We start from the raw sequence: 14886 nt of genomic DNA, 5'->3' as shown, positions 1-14886 counted from the left end.
AAAATGTTGTTTCACATTTTATATACACAAATACAGCAGAAAAATGTAAGAAATAAAACTATAAGACACACATTTACTTGTAAAGTGATTTTATCCCATCTCTATGTATGCCATTGCAACTCAATAAAAATATTAATGATTCAAAGTTTAACAAATTTCTTAAAAAAAAAAGGTGAGATAATGTGTGAGAGCCCCACACTAGCACTTTCAACTGGTTTTCTCAGCTTGTTGGTACATGAAATATAAATAGTTATTTTACTATAAATAAATCATGCTCTGTGTATGAAGTGAAAAGTACAAAATACCACTATATACATTTTGCATCTAACAAGGAAAAAGGGACTCCAAACAATGCCACAGAAACATTTTGATGTGTGCAACTAATTAGTAGAGATCTGAGGGCTAAAAGGAAAAAAAATCTCTCTGTCAATGAGGCCCCAGGAGTTAGGACCGGAAACAATGAGGTATGAGGTATAGGTAAAATGCAATCTGTTGCTATGTCACCAAGCAACCAACAAAACCAGATAGAAACGAAATAAATCAATAAATAAATATGGATGCATGGATAAATTACATGGCATTTTTCAAGTCATGTTTTTGCAGTATTTCTCATTAATATATTGGCTTAGTTAAGCCAATACACAGGCAAAGGAGACTGCAAGGAGACTCATCCAAAGCTGTGTTTAACCTCAAAATACAACATGCACTATATGAATATCAATCACTGTGCAAACACAGCAGCAAAACCTATATGATATGCAATACACATCTCCTTGAGAAGATGTCAGAAAATGGAAATATAGTGCTGCATATAGCATTAATATGGATAAAAACAAAGACAAAATAGAAATTGATGGTGTTTGTTTTGCTTGCCCTATAACTGACTTGCACAGGCTTTTTTTGTCAGTAGGACCTGACTACAGTGTATTCTGCAAATGTGAAAAACCGGGGTGTGCTGTGGATAACTGCACCCAGGCCCATAAATCCATTTTGTAATGTTGATTCAAAAACACATGACCTTTAGCTTGCTGAGAGTCTCTGTATAAACAAATGACATCGCCCCATCGACGCTGTCGCCTGTTCTTTGCTTCGCAGGAGGCCGAACACCGTTGATGTTTCAATTTGTGCAGTCCTAGAAATGTCAAGTTAATTTTTTCCAGAGTGATGGAATTGTTGAAATGCTGGCATCATCATAAAAACATCCTCTATCTCTAAGTGTGCCTTTCTCTTTCCGCCCCATACACTATGGTTTCCTCAATCTCACCCGTATTACTTAAACACCCTGCCATTGAGGATGACTATTGATTCTGTATTATGATATAACTTTTTTTGCATTGTAGCAAACAATGGAGTATACTTTTTGTAGAGACCAAAGTTATAACACAATAGCAATACAGAAAGTAGAATATCTTTTAATCTTTTTAAGAAGGAAGAACATCCACTCTTATATAGGTTGATATTTTATTGGTTTGTTGTAATGCTGCCAGTTACTAAGGGGATTTGATTTCTGAATGCTAACAATTAAGCATGCGTCCGGAGGGTTTCCTGTTCAAATCTCATGACTAGCTGTGAAAACCTGAAAAGACATGAAGTAGAGCCTTATAAAGGAGCTTCTTCATTCCATAAATTTAGTAGAAATTTACATTCACATGTCATATAGGGACAATGTCCAATATGGTCCATAACTCTTATTTTGAAAACCTCATTTCATGATGGACTTAATGAGTAAAAAAATGAATATATCACAGAAATGAATATTTATACACTAAAGTGTGTGTGTGTGTGTGTGTGTGTGTGTGTGTGTGGGGGTTAATTATGTTTTTAGAGTTAAAGAGTCACTGTAGATCAAGACTGAAAATGTTGTGTAGGCTGAGAATGAACTATTTTATTAAACAGCATGGGTGCCCATTATGAAGGCTGCTATGTTCACCTGCCATGTTCAGACCAGCTTAGTCATCACAGATGAAACAGAGTTTTGCTGCCATTAACTGAAGCAAATGGAAGTCCCTGGAAGGCTTGGGTCAGGGCAAAACAAAAGTGAAAAAAATATAAAATCCTGTTTGTGGTGCATGAAACTAGCTAGTGAGTGTATACTTTACCAATAGGAACAACAAGAACGCCTGAATTATACCAGCCTAAAAAGATTAAAAGACATAAGAAAAACATATAACATCTGGTAGAAAATGAGGGTGAACACTGGTGCAAGAATGTTAAGCTCTGAAAACCGAGGTAAGGTTAGGTGATATTTGATCCTTCTGTATTCTACCTGCAAAGCCCCAGGAGGAAATATTACCTGTTTTTCCTTATCAGCGTTGGCAGCAGGGAAGCAAAAAAAAAAAAATCCTGAATGTGGGTGTTGACACTGAATTCCAAGACTAGATTATATTACTGTAACTGTTAAGAACATGATGCACCTGGCGAAAAACCACAACACTCTACTAAAGTGAAACCTCACTTTAACAACTATCAGTATACAGCGGGGTTGTACATTACTGAATCCTCTACCAAGGTTGAGTCTATTCTATCTGGATTTCTTAAAGTCTAACTTTATAAAATAGTTTTCTTAAGATAATACTCTATTAAAGAAACTTCAGAAATGATTCAAGCTGTACTGTAAATGTTCACTGTGCCTTTGATTTCCATTTCAACTCAACTGATAATGAAGAAGCCCAACCATGTCCTCTTCATAGCAGACATTTACTCTCAAAGACGTTTTAGTTGTAGTAAAATCACTAAAGCACTTTCTCTTACCTAACTGACTAAAATATTAATTTGTACAAACCAAGGTTACCATGTTAGCCTAACAAGGACACTGTGTCAGTAATGTGTCCTTATGGAAAGGAGGCAACAGCTTGTAAGTGTATGCTAATGTACTCCATCTACAGCCAAGGAAAATGATCCCTTTTGACTCTTTTCCCAGTGAGCATTACAGCTGAATTCCCCCCACTTTCTTTACCTGTAGGAGTTGTGCTGTTATAGAGAGCCAAAGTCCTGATGTCACATGCGGGTCAGCTTCTGTTCCACCAGCTTCTGTAACTCAATGCAATCTCTCATTCAGCATTTCTTTCATAGGTCCTTCTGGAAAATATAAAGCATGTTCTTGAGGTTTACTTTCCATATTCTAAGAGAAATCTGCGTCCACTGCCGCACTTGGTATTGGAAGTTGAAACGTCGATGATTTTAACAAAGTTAAATGTTTAATTTATTTTTCCAGCTTTTTAGCTTTGTCTGTCTAAAACCACCATTCCGTCCTCTCTGTTCTGCTCTTATTACAGACATGTCTGCTAATGTACCAGTTGTTAGCTTGAGTGACCTATAAGCTAGTTTCATTAGGTGCTTCTCATCTGAAATAATGCAAAGCCAGTCCCTTAAGCCCACAGACCAATATTATCAGCATCCTATTAACATTCTCAATGCGTCCGTTATCCATAACTTAATATGCTAAATATATCTGCATGCCATGACAGAGAGACACAAAGCTCTGCGGGCAATGTAGCTCATTATATCTGACTGTGACATGGTGCAATCTTGAATACCTCACTAATGTCTGCTCATCAAGCTAACCTGCAGGGCATGCTGCTGTTTAGAAGCTCTTCGATCCACAGTGGGAGAATCAGTGGTACAAACTGTAGTCTCCATTGGTGTTGTTGAGTCCTCTTTGAAAGCTGTGCAGTGGCTACCTTTAGTATGCATCACTGAACACACACATCTATACTTTGTTTTGGATTCTTTCTTTCCCCATTGGTCACAAATAGAAGCATTTGTGCACAAACTTGAAGCTGTAGAGCCTTCATGTTCACTTATAAGGCTTATGAAGTTGGCTAATGACGTAGCATACAATTACCAGTGGAGGCCTTTATCTCAACACGTCTTCCGATATTCAGACATTTCAGCCTTGGTTTGTTCCACCAATTTCTTTGAAAACTGCTCAATCTTAGCTTGCTTTGAATTACTATTGAATGTACAATTAGTTTGTGTAAGGCTGTGCTGTGGACAGCGATTTGTGATCTTTATAATGTCAGATCGTGGAGGTATGGACAATAAGCTGCATTGATCTGCAGACTGGGTGCTAATTGTTCAGCAGTAGAAACACTTTCTTAAAGCCCCCATAATTGGACCTTTAACTTCCTGGAAAACTCTCAGTTCCTGTGAACAGTGAAGCTGTCATGGTCAACTCATATTGTAGGTGTAAGCGAAAACTTAGACTCACAGAGCTGCTAGTGTGGCTGCAGACTCTTAGTCTTGTTTAAATTTTAATTCTCTCTCTCTTTTTTAATCTCAAATAGCTATTTTTATAGCTGTTTTCTGCAGAACTAATGTGGGATAAATTCAGGAAGTCACTTGGACAATTGCTTCTCAAATGTCCAACAGTGGAACTAATTAGTATAGAGTAAAATGTTTCTAAAATCCTAATCTAGTGTTCATATCTCCGACCTCAGCCACTAAACCATTCCTTGCAACTTCAAAATGGTTGAAAAGTGAGTACTTTAAAATGTTCTCTTGGGGATGTTGCAATACTTTAGCAAGAAAGTAATAAAAGGTGGAAAGCTCTATAGCTAACTATTTGGAGTGCTGTTTACAAGCTATTGTCAAATCAAATGCATTACAGTCATCATGTCCAGTTTTGTGGTTCACTAATCAGGTGTGTGAAGCAAAGAAATCCGATCTCATACTGTAACAATTCTTAAATTAAGTTTTTGCAATTATAGGTATAAAGAAGACACTTAGTCAGGGTATGCCTCATTTCTCCCCCAACGGTAAATCACACAAGCAGAGCAGATTCAGAGTAGGTAATCACAACATTTCAGTTTTTCTGCTTCACAATTGATCGACAGGGTGTATACAGAGCTATAACCATGTTCCATTTACTGCTCAATAATAGTCAGAAATTCCATAAATAAAAAATGCAATTATAAAAACGGTTTAGCAAAGCAAAGGCGCATCTGTGGTGCAGCTGAGCGTGACAGCTTACATTGGTAATCCTTGGGCAGAATGACTTGCTTGTAGTCATGTTGACTTGTGATACCGAATCAAGTCTAAAGGAACAAAGTAATAAGAGAAAGAAAGAAGGAAAATGAGGAAAGCACAATGACTGTTGGGAAAACAGCAATCATTACAAAGGCTAAGTATTAACTTGAATAATTGCTGCTTTATTACCAGAACATCTGCAAGGTGAAGGAAATCCAGTCCAATATGAACCACTGGAGTTCTTCACCTTTATCCTGACACTCTTCTAACATCTTCACTGAATCTCCAGGGTTGTTGCCATGATATTGTCTGCTCTCACAAAAAAATCCCATCTTCTGTACAAAAATTACATTGTGTCTCAGATTTTCTGTGTGAAGACGGACCAAAGTAGGACTAATATCCCGACACCATATAGGGTGACAAGATTAAGTAGACTGGTGCAACAGAAATCCAGGACACTCTACATTCCCCTGTCAATAAAGTGACAGAGCTCCTGTTAAGACAAAAATGCCGACAAAAGGTGCTTCAGCGGAGGCGTTACAGGTAAACAATGTGCTCTTTGCAGGGACAACGACAAAACACAGCTAATCTAATTTAATTGTTTTCAGTTACTGACTGATTAGACATCAAGTCAGGCAGAAGTTGGGTGAAGCTGTGCTGGTAGTTACGTGATCTCACTACACTAAATAAGCTAATAAAGGTGATAATGGTGTAAACTGTCCTTAAAGTCCTTAAATGGAAAATGAAGTAAAAGCAAACCAAATGCAACCAGACAAACCAGTTTTCCTGTCTGACTGGAGTTTAGTGTTGCTGTCAGACCAGGTGCCAGAAAAAGACAGGCTTGCATTTTCAATAGCAGTTAATTGTGGCATGTTCTTGCACAAATACACATCCCACCTAATTTAAATTCGATCAAATAAAATGGAGCCGTTGTGGCGTAATGACACATCCATTCCTGCAAATGTGTCCTAATTTGTGAGGATACAGACGGCGTCTCCGCTCACATCAAACAGCTACCACAGCTGGTGTCAAATCAAAAGAAGATGCTATAATACAAAGCCCCATACTGCTCTATTTATGGACTATAACCACTGCCCTGTTTTCTAATATATTTGGATTCCTGCAGAGATTTTTCTGGCATAAAGGGCAGAAATGTGTTTATTTCTTAGTTGGTTTTGACGACAGCACAAGTTAAATCTAACATATGCTTTTGAAAGGTGGTTTTGTCATAATGTTTGTGTAAAAATTTCTATTTTCCCATCCAGTTAATGCATTGTTAACAACATCTATAGGTACCTCTCTCTACTGTTAATGAGGTGTCAAAAAAGAAACTGTAAATAGATTTGTAAAGATATTAAAAAGATACCTAGATGGCATACACGTGTTTATCATTACAGTGGTTTTAAAAGCTTCAGAGTGGCTCAGCAGTCCCCCCATGACACCTCTGAGACACTGTTACAGTTAATCCAAGTTAAATGGTACTTGAAGAGTTCACTCGTCTCTCAAAAATGGCTTTTAAGGAACATTTAAACCTCAAGCGCGCGAGGATGAGACCAGAAAGGTGACAAGGAATCTCCCCTTTGCTTTAAAAAGGAATCACTTTTGCGGCACAGATTCCTGTTGGCTTGTGTTCAAAGAGACTGAACTACTTTAGACTCCAAACAGTCCCCGGAGTGGGACTGCAGTTTTTTTGCCACTCTCTACCATCTCTTTCCCCCCTCTCTTTTTGCTTTTCCACTTTATCTGTGACTCTTTCCATTTCTCTCTCTCTCCTGGCTTACTTTTTTTGTCGTTTTCTCACTTTTACTCTCTTTTGATTGTGCCGCACTGTCGAGACTGGGTTGTCATGTTAACACAATTTCAAAGTGAGAGAATAATATGATGCTGCAGAATGCACACACAGAATTTCATTTGTGTTTCCACTATTCTGTTTTTTTAGTTGCATCTAATAACTCTTAAGAGAAATAATTATATTTATATCTGTAACACAAAAAAAAAGATGATTAAATATTAAATAATACATGTGTGATGCACAAAGAGTGGGAGAAACATTTTTGCCACAGGGCCTTAACCTGCCCCTGATTCCAAGTGAAATACTTCAACTAACGGAGTGAATTTACAAACCAAAAAAGGTCAAAATTTGATATATTGACCTAGTTTTCTCCAACAAAAGTATAAAGGCTTCCTTCCAGAATATAGTGTATCCAAAAATTCACTGCAATTCAAGGTTGCGCATTTCAGATGCTGAAGTAGGTGCTACAGCAAGGAAACCTGACTTCCAGTGTAAGTTGACAATTAAATTTAAAGGTACCCTGTGGAGTTTTTGACCACTAGTAGCACTATGGGGCAATATTTGTATGAGTGGGCCCCTGCTTTGTTTGTATTACGTTTGTGGGCATGCAGACACCCCAATGCAGATTTCACGCTATTCCATTGATATTACACATATTTTTTTGTATGTATATACATATATATGTATAACTGTTTATAATCTTTGTAAATATAATTTTGTTTTCTTTTTTATTTCTTCCTTTAGTGCTATATAGTTTGTTCTATTTTATGGCCTATTTTATTGTTTCTATTCTATTCTAATTTAATTATCTGAATATCTGTGTGTGTGTAGGAGGGAGGGGGCAACAGCTGCATTTCACTGTGCAATCTTATTGTATAATGACAAATAAAAAACCTTGAATCCTTGACATCTGGCGCTGGTAACGTGCAAAGAAATGTAACAAAATGCTCCAGCAAAGGAGATGAAGAAGAAGACTGCAAACTAGTAAACATGGACGTTTATAATGCACAAATTACTAATGTTTTATGACAAAAAAAATTGTTAAACACGTTTGTAAGGCCTCAAGGATACACACAATCCATGTTGGTAAGTAACACTGAATATAAATACAACTTTGTTTGTTTTGTCTTGTTGTGAGGGTCATTCAATGTAAACTTGTGTTGATCCCTCGCTGAAGAACAGAAGGACTCACTTCGTCGATGTAACAAATTTCATGACTAGGGGTCTCACTGGAGGGAAGACATCAAAGGAGGACAATGTGCTAATGTGGAACCAAATGCACCCCCTGACTCTGCAGTTGGTGGTTTGAAAGTCAAGATAAGGAGTGGGAGTGTATGTAGGCATACAAAAAAGAAAGCTGTACACAAGAACCTTAGAATCAAGGACATTTCACTTATGTGGCTTTTGAGTCATTCTGGCATACAGTACAGCATGCAGAAAGTAAAAGGAGCCATTCTTTCTGTTTCATCAAAGGCGAAAGGTGAATCTATAAGTGGTACACAGACTTTATTCAGTGATGAATAGATTTTAGTGAGTGGATGGGATAGGTTTTTAATCCAGTGACCTTCCATTTGATTCTCAGGAGCCAAACTACTGTTGATTTTTCAATCCTACCATCTAATTCTTTACACTTAATTGTATTCACCTTGAATCTCAGGTGTATATCAGTCCCTCTTTAGATGATGAGAATTAAATCCAACTGAGCTCTGAATGACAAGGAAAAGTGACACACTGGGTTAAGATAATGCAAAGCAAGAGCATGATGGAGAACACAAGAACTTTTGTTAAATATTGGAGGTTATATTGGGACAAACACAGATCATTCTTTCAGTCAATACATAGTAATTTTGGAGAGATATATACTAGAAATTACTGCATTAAAAGAGGGGAATTAAAAATACTGCAGTGCTTAAAAACTGTAGGGTCAACAATATCCAGAGGGTGTCCTGAAATACAGCAGCATGATAAGAGATTTGGCAACAGCTGCCTTCTTAAATTAACAAAAATAGTCAGGAAAGGAGAAATCCAAGGGATATTATCCAATTAACATAAATGTTTTCTATCCTACAGTTTTGCTTTAGTGTATGTATTTTCACTTATTTCACCTCAGGACCCATTATCCAGTTCTCATTCATGACAGCAGCTTTCATAAAGACACCATTTCTTCAGTCAAAACAGACTCTAGTGATATTTCTTTTGTGGTGTCTTTCAGTGCTAATGCTTCATCTGTGTCTGCCTACATGGATGTAACACCCAATGTGAATTTTTTTGTGATTCAGTTGTTTGTTAAAGGTCAAATTAAGACAAAGTCACAATTAAAAAGGTTGGTAATAGTAGTGGTGGGGTGCCTCTGCTGATCAAAGCCTCAGAGTGAAAGCTGGGGAATCAATTGGTCAGGACCTTCTCGTCAATGGAAACCCTATGGTGGCCCAGCAGGCTAGCTGATGTTGAGTGGGAAAGATTACACAGGCAAACACAAAAGAGAATCCATTACTAATTACCTTCAACAAGTTCAGAGATGGGAGGTTTTATATGTTAAAGCTTAGATTTGAGGGTTTGGTGGTATACAGCCCTCTGTGGCACAGGAGTGAAACACAGACACAGAAGGATGGAGGATAGGTTTTGATTCACAGTTTAAATTTCAATTTGTAATCCTTTACCAGATCTAATTAGTTCTTATAGTGCCATGTAAACTTTATCTTGGTGCATACATTCAATAATCATTTGAATGTAGTCTAGCAACCAACGCCTCCTGACATTGGTGCTCCCCTGACTTTTGTCCTAGCCCCACCATGAGGTTGATATTTTAGATTTTTACTGAAATGTATCGAAAGCTATTGGATGATGGATTGCCATGAAATTTTGTACACACATTCATGTCCACCTCAGGATCAAGTATAATGACTTTGTGATCCCCTGAAATTTCCTCTAGCTCCACTAGCAAATGGAAATTTAAGTTAAACCAAATTTCCAACTAAATCACCCTCAGCTGTATGTTGTGTTTAAAGCTAATTAGCATGCTAACACACTAAAATAATACAGTGAACCTGGTAAATATTATACCTGCTAAACATGTTCGCATCGTCACTGTGAGCATGTTAGCATGTTGATGTTGCATGTAGCTCAAAGCACCGTTGTAAAAAAGTACAGCCTCACAGAGCTGCTAGCACGGCTGTAGTCTTGTTTATATGTTAAAACAATATCCTTATCAGATCTTGGTTGGTTTTGAAGTAAACAGGCCATGAAAATCTTCTGCCGTCTACAATCAATGTCGTCTCACTCATTTCATCTGTCTTCACTGCTTCCACAAGAAAACATGAATTGAGACAACTACCAGTATTCATGTAACTAAATTTTTATGTCGCTTTTTTACCACCCATCATTTTAATGTGTGTAAAATGTTGTTCATCTGCACTGTATGTTTGCCAGCATAAAAAGCAAAGGAGCATAAATAAAACTAGTTTTCAAAATCCTATGCACTATAACAATTCTGGGACTCTGACAATCATTTTTCAAGATCTCCAAAATATAGAGGAAGGTGTTATTATTGTCAGCCAGGAGCTACATTATCTAATATCCCTCAAAACTAATATAATTTGCTTCTTTTGCTCTGATTTTATAAGGAGAGATTTTGTTCAAAAGGATATTTGACATCAGAAGTAAAGAGGGAATTCATAATGAAGGCAGTATTCAACAAATGGAAGTTGTGCAATGAATGCAGCTGGTAGTTACATTACCTCACATGTTTTGTATGTCTTAATTGAGACATACAGCCTTTCAGTTTGGAGTAATGCGACTGCCCTGAACACAAAACACAGCTGACAGTCACAGAGATAATTGCACCAATGATCCAATTGTATTGCTGCATATTAGTGTTGAGTGCTGATAGACTTACGTATAAAGCTAATTTGCTTCAACAGGCTCCCTGTGGGCTTTCCTCCCATTTAACACTCCTGTGTAGAACTGTGTTTGTGTGTGTGTGTGTGTGTGTATGCATACATTGTGTATCCTTATGTTTATGTCTGTGTGATTGCAGTTGCAGGTTAATTTCTATTTACTTCCTTTATAATTCATTATATTACTTTCTATTAAACAGTAATTTAATTTTGATTTATATACCAGACATTAAAGGAAAAAGATCATGACGAAAATCCCTTCCAGTTATAGCTGATAACTGCAGAGTCCTGACCTGAGGGCAGTTGCTTTAGACCAGCAGGCAGAATCTGGATTAGATGGGGAGAGTAGTAAAGAAGCACTGCTTGAGAATGATGCACAACCCCTGAGCTACACCAGTGGAGCTGCTCAGTGCAAGACTGTGGTTGTACTGGGCAGCTCCCAGAGGGGAGTTTGTGTTTGTCCTTCCCTCCTCTCTGCAACTGCACGCCAAAGCTGTCGTAGCAAATACATGTTTTCCCAGTCATGTGTCCTGGTTAAATAAAGATTACATTTATCTAATAAGGATTATGCAGTAATGACCTGAATAGACAGCTCATCCTAGATTATGGTGCATATGGTACATATTTGTATTCAGGAGGTATTCAGTGGGTTGCAAAGAGTGCACAGTGATATGCAGTATTGACTGTTTGGTCTGGAAAGGGTAATCTTTGCTTAAACCTAGAGGACTGTGAGCAAGCTCCTGAGGGGTTCTTTTTACCTGAAATTCATTGATATTACAATTAAGCTCAAACTCGCATTCAGAAATGCAAATCCTCTATATATATATATATATATATATATATATATATATATATATATATATATATATATATATATATATATATATATATATATATATATATATATATATATATATATATATATATATATATACGAATATATTTATATAATATATTCGTGTCCACATGGACATCTAACGGCAGGGTCAACTCCGGCACGGCACCTGCGGGTTAAATGCTTCATTTCAAGTGCACATCAGCAGCCTGCACTCCAAAGCTCCAGGCTCTCCATCTCCAGCTGAGAGCCTCCCATTTGTGTTTATGTATCAAACCCCTGACCTTTTCAGCATGATTCAGATGGCTGGCCCCAGAGTTCAGCTGGTCTGCCCCTGTCAATAGCCGTTAGACGTCTATATGAGGAAGGAATCTTAGTCTGGAAGATTATCTGAATGTGTGCACATTTGGTTTAATATGCTTCACTAAACCTCAATCATGAAATTTCTCCCCATGACTGAGCCAGAACTGTGATTAAGGAATAAAACCATCATAATGCCAAAATCAAATTTGTCAAAACTAATTTCTAACATTGCACAAAGAGCACACAGAGCACAAATGCCATAATAATCACATTCCTTTGTTTTATCGTATTCTCTGAAGTGATTGAATGATGGAATCTAAGAAACACATCCTACTCTCTAGTATCCAGTAGTGGGAGTTCAGACTAAAAATAGCAGTGTATAAAAACAATATAATTATAATGTTCATGTTAAGTAATCTAGCAGGAATGTATGCTTGAATGTATGTGATAGGTGCTGTGGCAAAAGTTGAACCACTGTCAACTTTTTGCCGATGATTCTGTGTTTTCCATGTGACCTGTGCACTGGTCCAACATAGTGGTCTCATTGAAATGAATAAAGGGCTTTTTCTACATTGCTAATGTCGGTCTTAACACAGCCTTAGATCAAGAACTTTGTTAGGAAAAGCTAAAACATAGAAAAAGTCAGGCTTTAAAAAAGTGATGTGTAAACACTTTAAGTGTCTTCTATCTTTTTTATATCCCTTAATGCTGGTTTTCTGGTCATCTATTGCCTTTAAAAGTCTCTTGTGAATCATGGTCTCTGGGGTGTTTGTTTTCCTCTGATTTTGTGTTCACAAAAATAATAGCTGCCATTATGAAGTACTTTGTTTTGTAAAACATAGGTTTATTTAATGCTGTTATACATTATGCAGTCACCCACAGTTGTAGCAGGTTTTCTAATCCTTTTGTGTTTATATGGGCTTGAACACATTGCAAGTTGGGGTTGACTTGGGTCAAGCCAAGGACTGTAAGATCTAAGAAGTATTTCTTGAACTGAGCTTAGGCAGTAAGGTAGACTTATTTTCATAGGTTCTGCTAATTTCTATTTCACCAAGAAGGACTGGTATCTTCTTTGAATGGTGTCTGTCTAAGAAGGTTGGACCAATGCTAAATGGCTTTCTGTACAGCATATGACGCCCTCTGTCCTTACACCCTCGATTCAGATGAGGAAAAACTTCCTTCAAAAACCCATTTAAGGAAAAATGGAAGAAAAGTCATGAAGAGCAACAGAGGAGGGATCCCTCTTCCAGAAGATATGAAATAGATACCATGGGTACGGAGTAAACAGAAATTGCAATAGTAAAATTATTATAGTGGAAAACAGTGAGACAAAAATTGTGTTAACTGATGTAATCATAGCATTTTGGATATTTTTATTTTGAAAACTGTTGTATTCTTTTTGTGCCTGTTGCAATAAGAAAACATTGGAGAAAAATATGTCAAGTATATTTGTCTTGTAGTCTTCATCACTGTACATTTTTTTTTGTGACTAGAGGCCTGTAGCTTCTCAGCATTGAAGGTGTACACAGTTGAGGCTTCATCATTGGTTTTGCTGATTGAACTACAACACTTGCCTTTTTTGATCACTTTATGCTTGTAATATTCATCAAAGCATTATTATGTTCTGTAACCATGTTCTGCAACATTCTTTTGAAGTCTTTTCTGCCATTGATGATTTAGATTGAGCATTCCTCTACTTGGCTTGCTTTCAAATGATAGAAATATGCACATCATCTGACTGCACAAGCCTAATCATTAATCCTAACAGGAGAATTAAATGTGACAAATTGCATCATGCATATTCACTTGTTGAATTTAGTGTAAATGAGGTGAGCTTCCACAGTGGCTAAAATAACACAGTTAAATGGTCCAACAGCGTGGTACCGATACACAGTGGAACATGCTAAGCACGAAAACGTACAGTAAAACAGGACAGGGTGGTCCGTTACTTCTTACAATAAGAAAAGCAAAATTCTCACACATGTGGTGAGGCGAGGCCCAACAAGAGACGATTATGAAGAATATTCTTTTCTCACACTTTGAGGGAAACCGGAATATACTACTACTCACACAAGCCTCTCATTTTGTTTATTACAAGAGCTGATTCGTTTCCCCCCTATGTCTCTTTGTAATTTGAACAAAAGGAAGTGCTTTCTGCACTGGCAGCAATATTGTTTGCATGAGGTGTGTGTGTGTGTGTGTGTGTGTGTGTGTGTGAGAGAGAGAGAGAGAAAGAGACAAAGGGAGTGTGAGAGAAAGTGCTATTGCCTGCAGGTGTGTGCCATGACCCTGCTAAATCACAGCAGTCATGTTCCACAACTTCACACTTTTCAAGAGGTGTTTGAATTTTTGGGATTTTAAAAGATTTCATTAGTCAGAAGTCATATGATGTTCAGGGCTGTAGTCAACTTCATGTAAGTCCAAATAATTTTAAATGCCAAATGCAGTTGAATGTAAGTCACGCCTGGGTCCAAAGGTGGATGTGAACAAGGCAAGATAGTGTATACATTGTGTACACAACTCCTGCTTGTGCACTCCAAGCAAAATCAAGTGTTCATCGGTGGGAAGCCAGTGAGGGATCACATCCTAGTCGCTGCATTTGTATATGGTGTGTCGTTCAACGCTCCCTTCCTCACAGAAAACCTCTGACATATACTACTTCACTTGTGTACTCTTGAAAGTTATTTTTGTAGTACTTGGGTGAAGTTAAATAAATGTGTAGCAGGTTTAAAAATGTCTTTGACATCATTCAACATCCAGTCGTGGGCCAGAACAGGCAAGATTGAATCAATAGACAACTCCGATATGTCAGAAATATTGTCATAAATCTTGGTTTATGAACGGTATTCTGTGTGAGGTAAGTAAATTGCACACAACCTGGAAATCAATTTGAGTCATCCTTGGTGAACCTTGAGTGCTCTCACGGCTTGTTAGAAGAAAGGTTTCTATTTGCTTAGTCTAAATTCGTGACTTCCTCTGCAGTGCATTTTTTAGTAAAAATATTTGCTACTGGTCCCTTTATATGCTTAAGGTTTTAGTATCACTAGGTTGCTTTTGTTATCCAGAACAGGCTCTGACACCATGTGATGTTG

The 14886-nt window shown here is 37.4% G+C and overlaps 1 long non-coding RNA gene across 1 annotated transcript; it reads right to left on the bottom strand.

The window, feature by feature from the left end:
* Window positions 1–1243: 1243 nt before the first annotated feature.
* On the bottom strand, window positions 1244–6183 carry LOC122872392. Its single transcript, XR_006377096.1, has 2 exons — window positions 5158–6183; window positions 1244–5036 (listed from the first exon to the last, which is right to left on the bottom strand). It is a non-coding gene; the product is annotated as an uncharacterized LOC122872392 (long non-coding RNA).
* Window positions 6184–14886: the final 8703 nt, after the last annotated feature.

Source organism: Siniperca chuatsi, linkage group LG24 (assembly GCF_020085105.1).
Source record: "Siniperca chuatsi isolate FFG_IHB_CAS linkage group LG24, ASM2008510v1, whole genome shotgun sequence".
In the NCBI taxonomy this organism is placed as follows: domain Eukaryota; kingdom Metazoa; phylum Chordata; class Actinopteri; order Centrarchiformes; family Sinipercidae; genus Siniperca; species Siniperca chuatsi.
The sequence above is the reverse complement of the archived record's forward strand: the minus strand, read 5'-3'. Positions and strand labels throughout refer to the sequence as shown.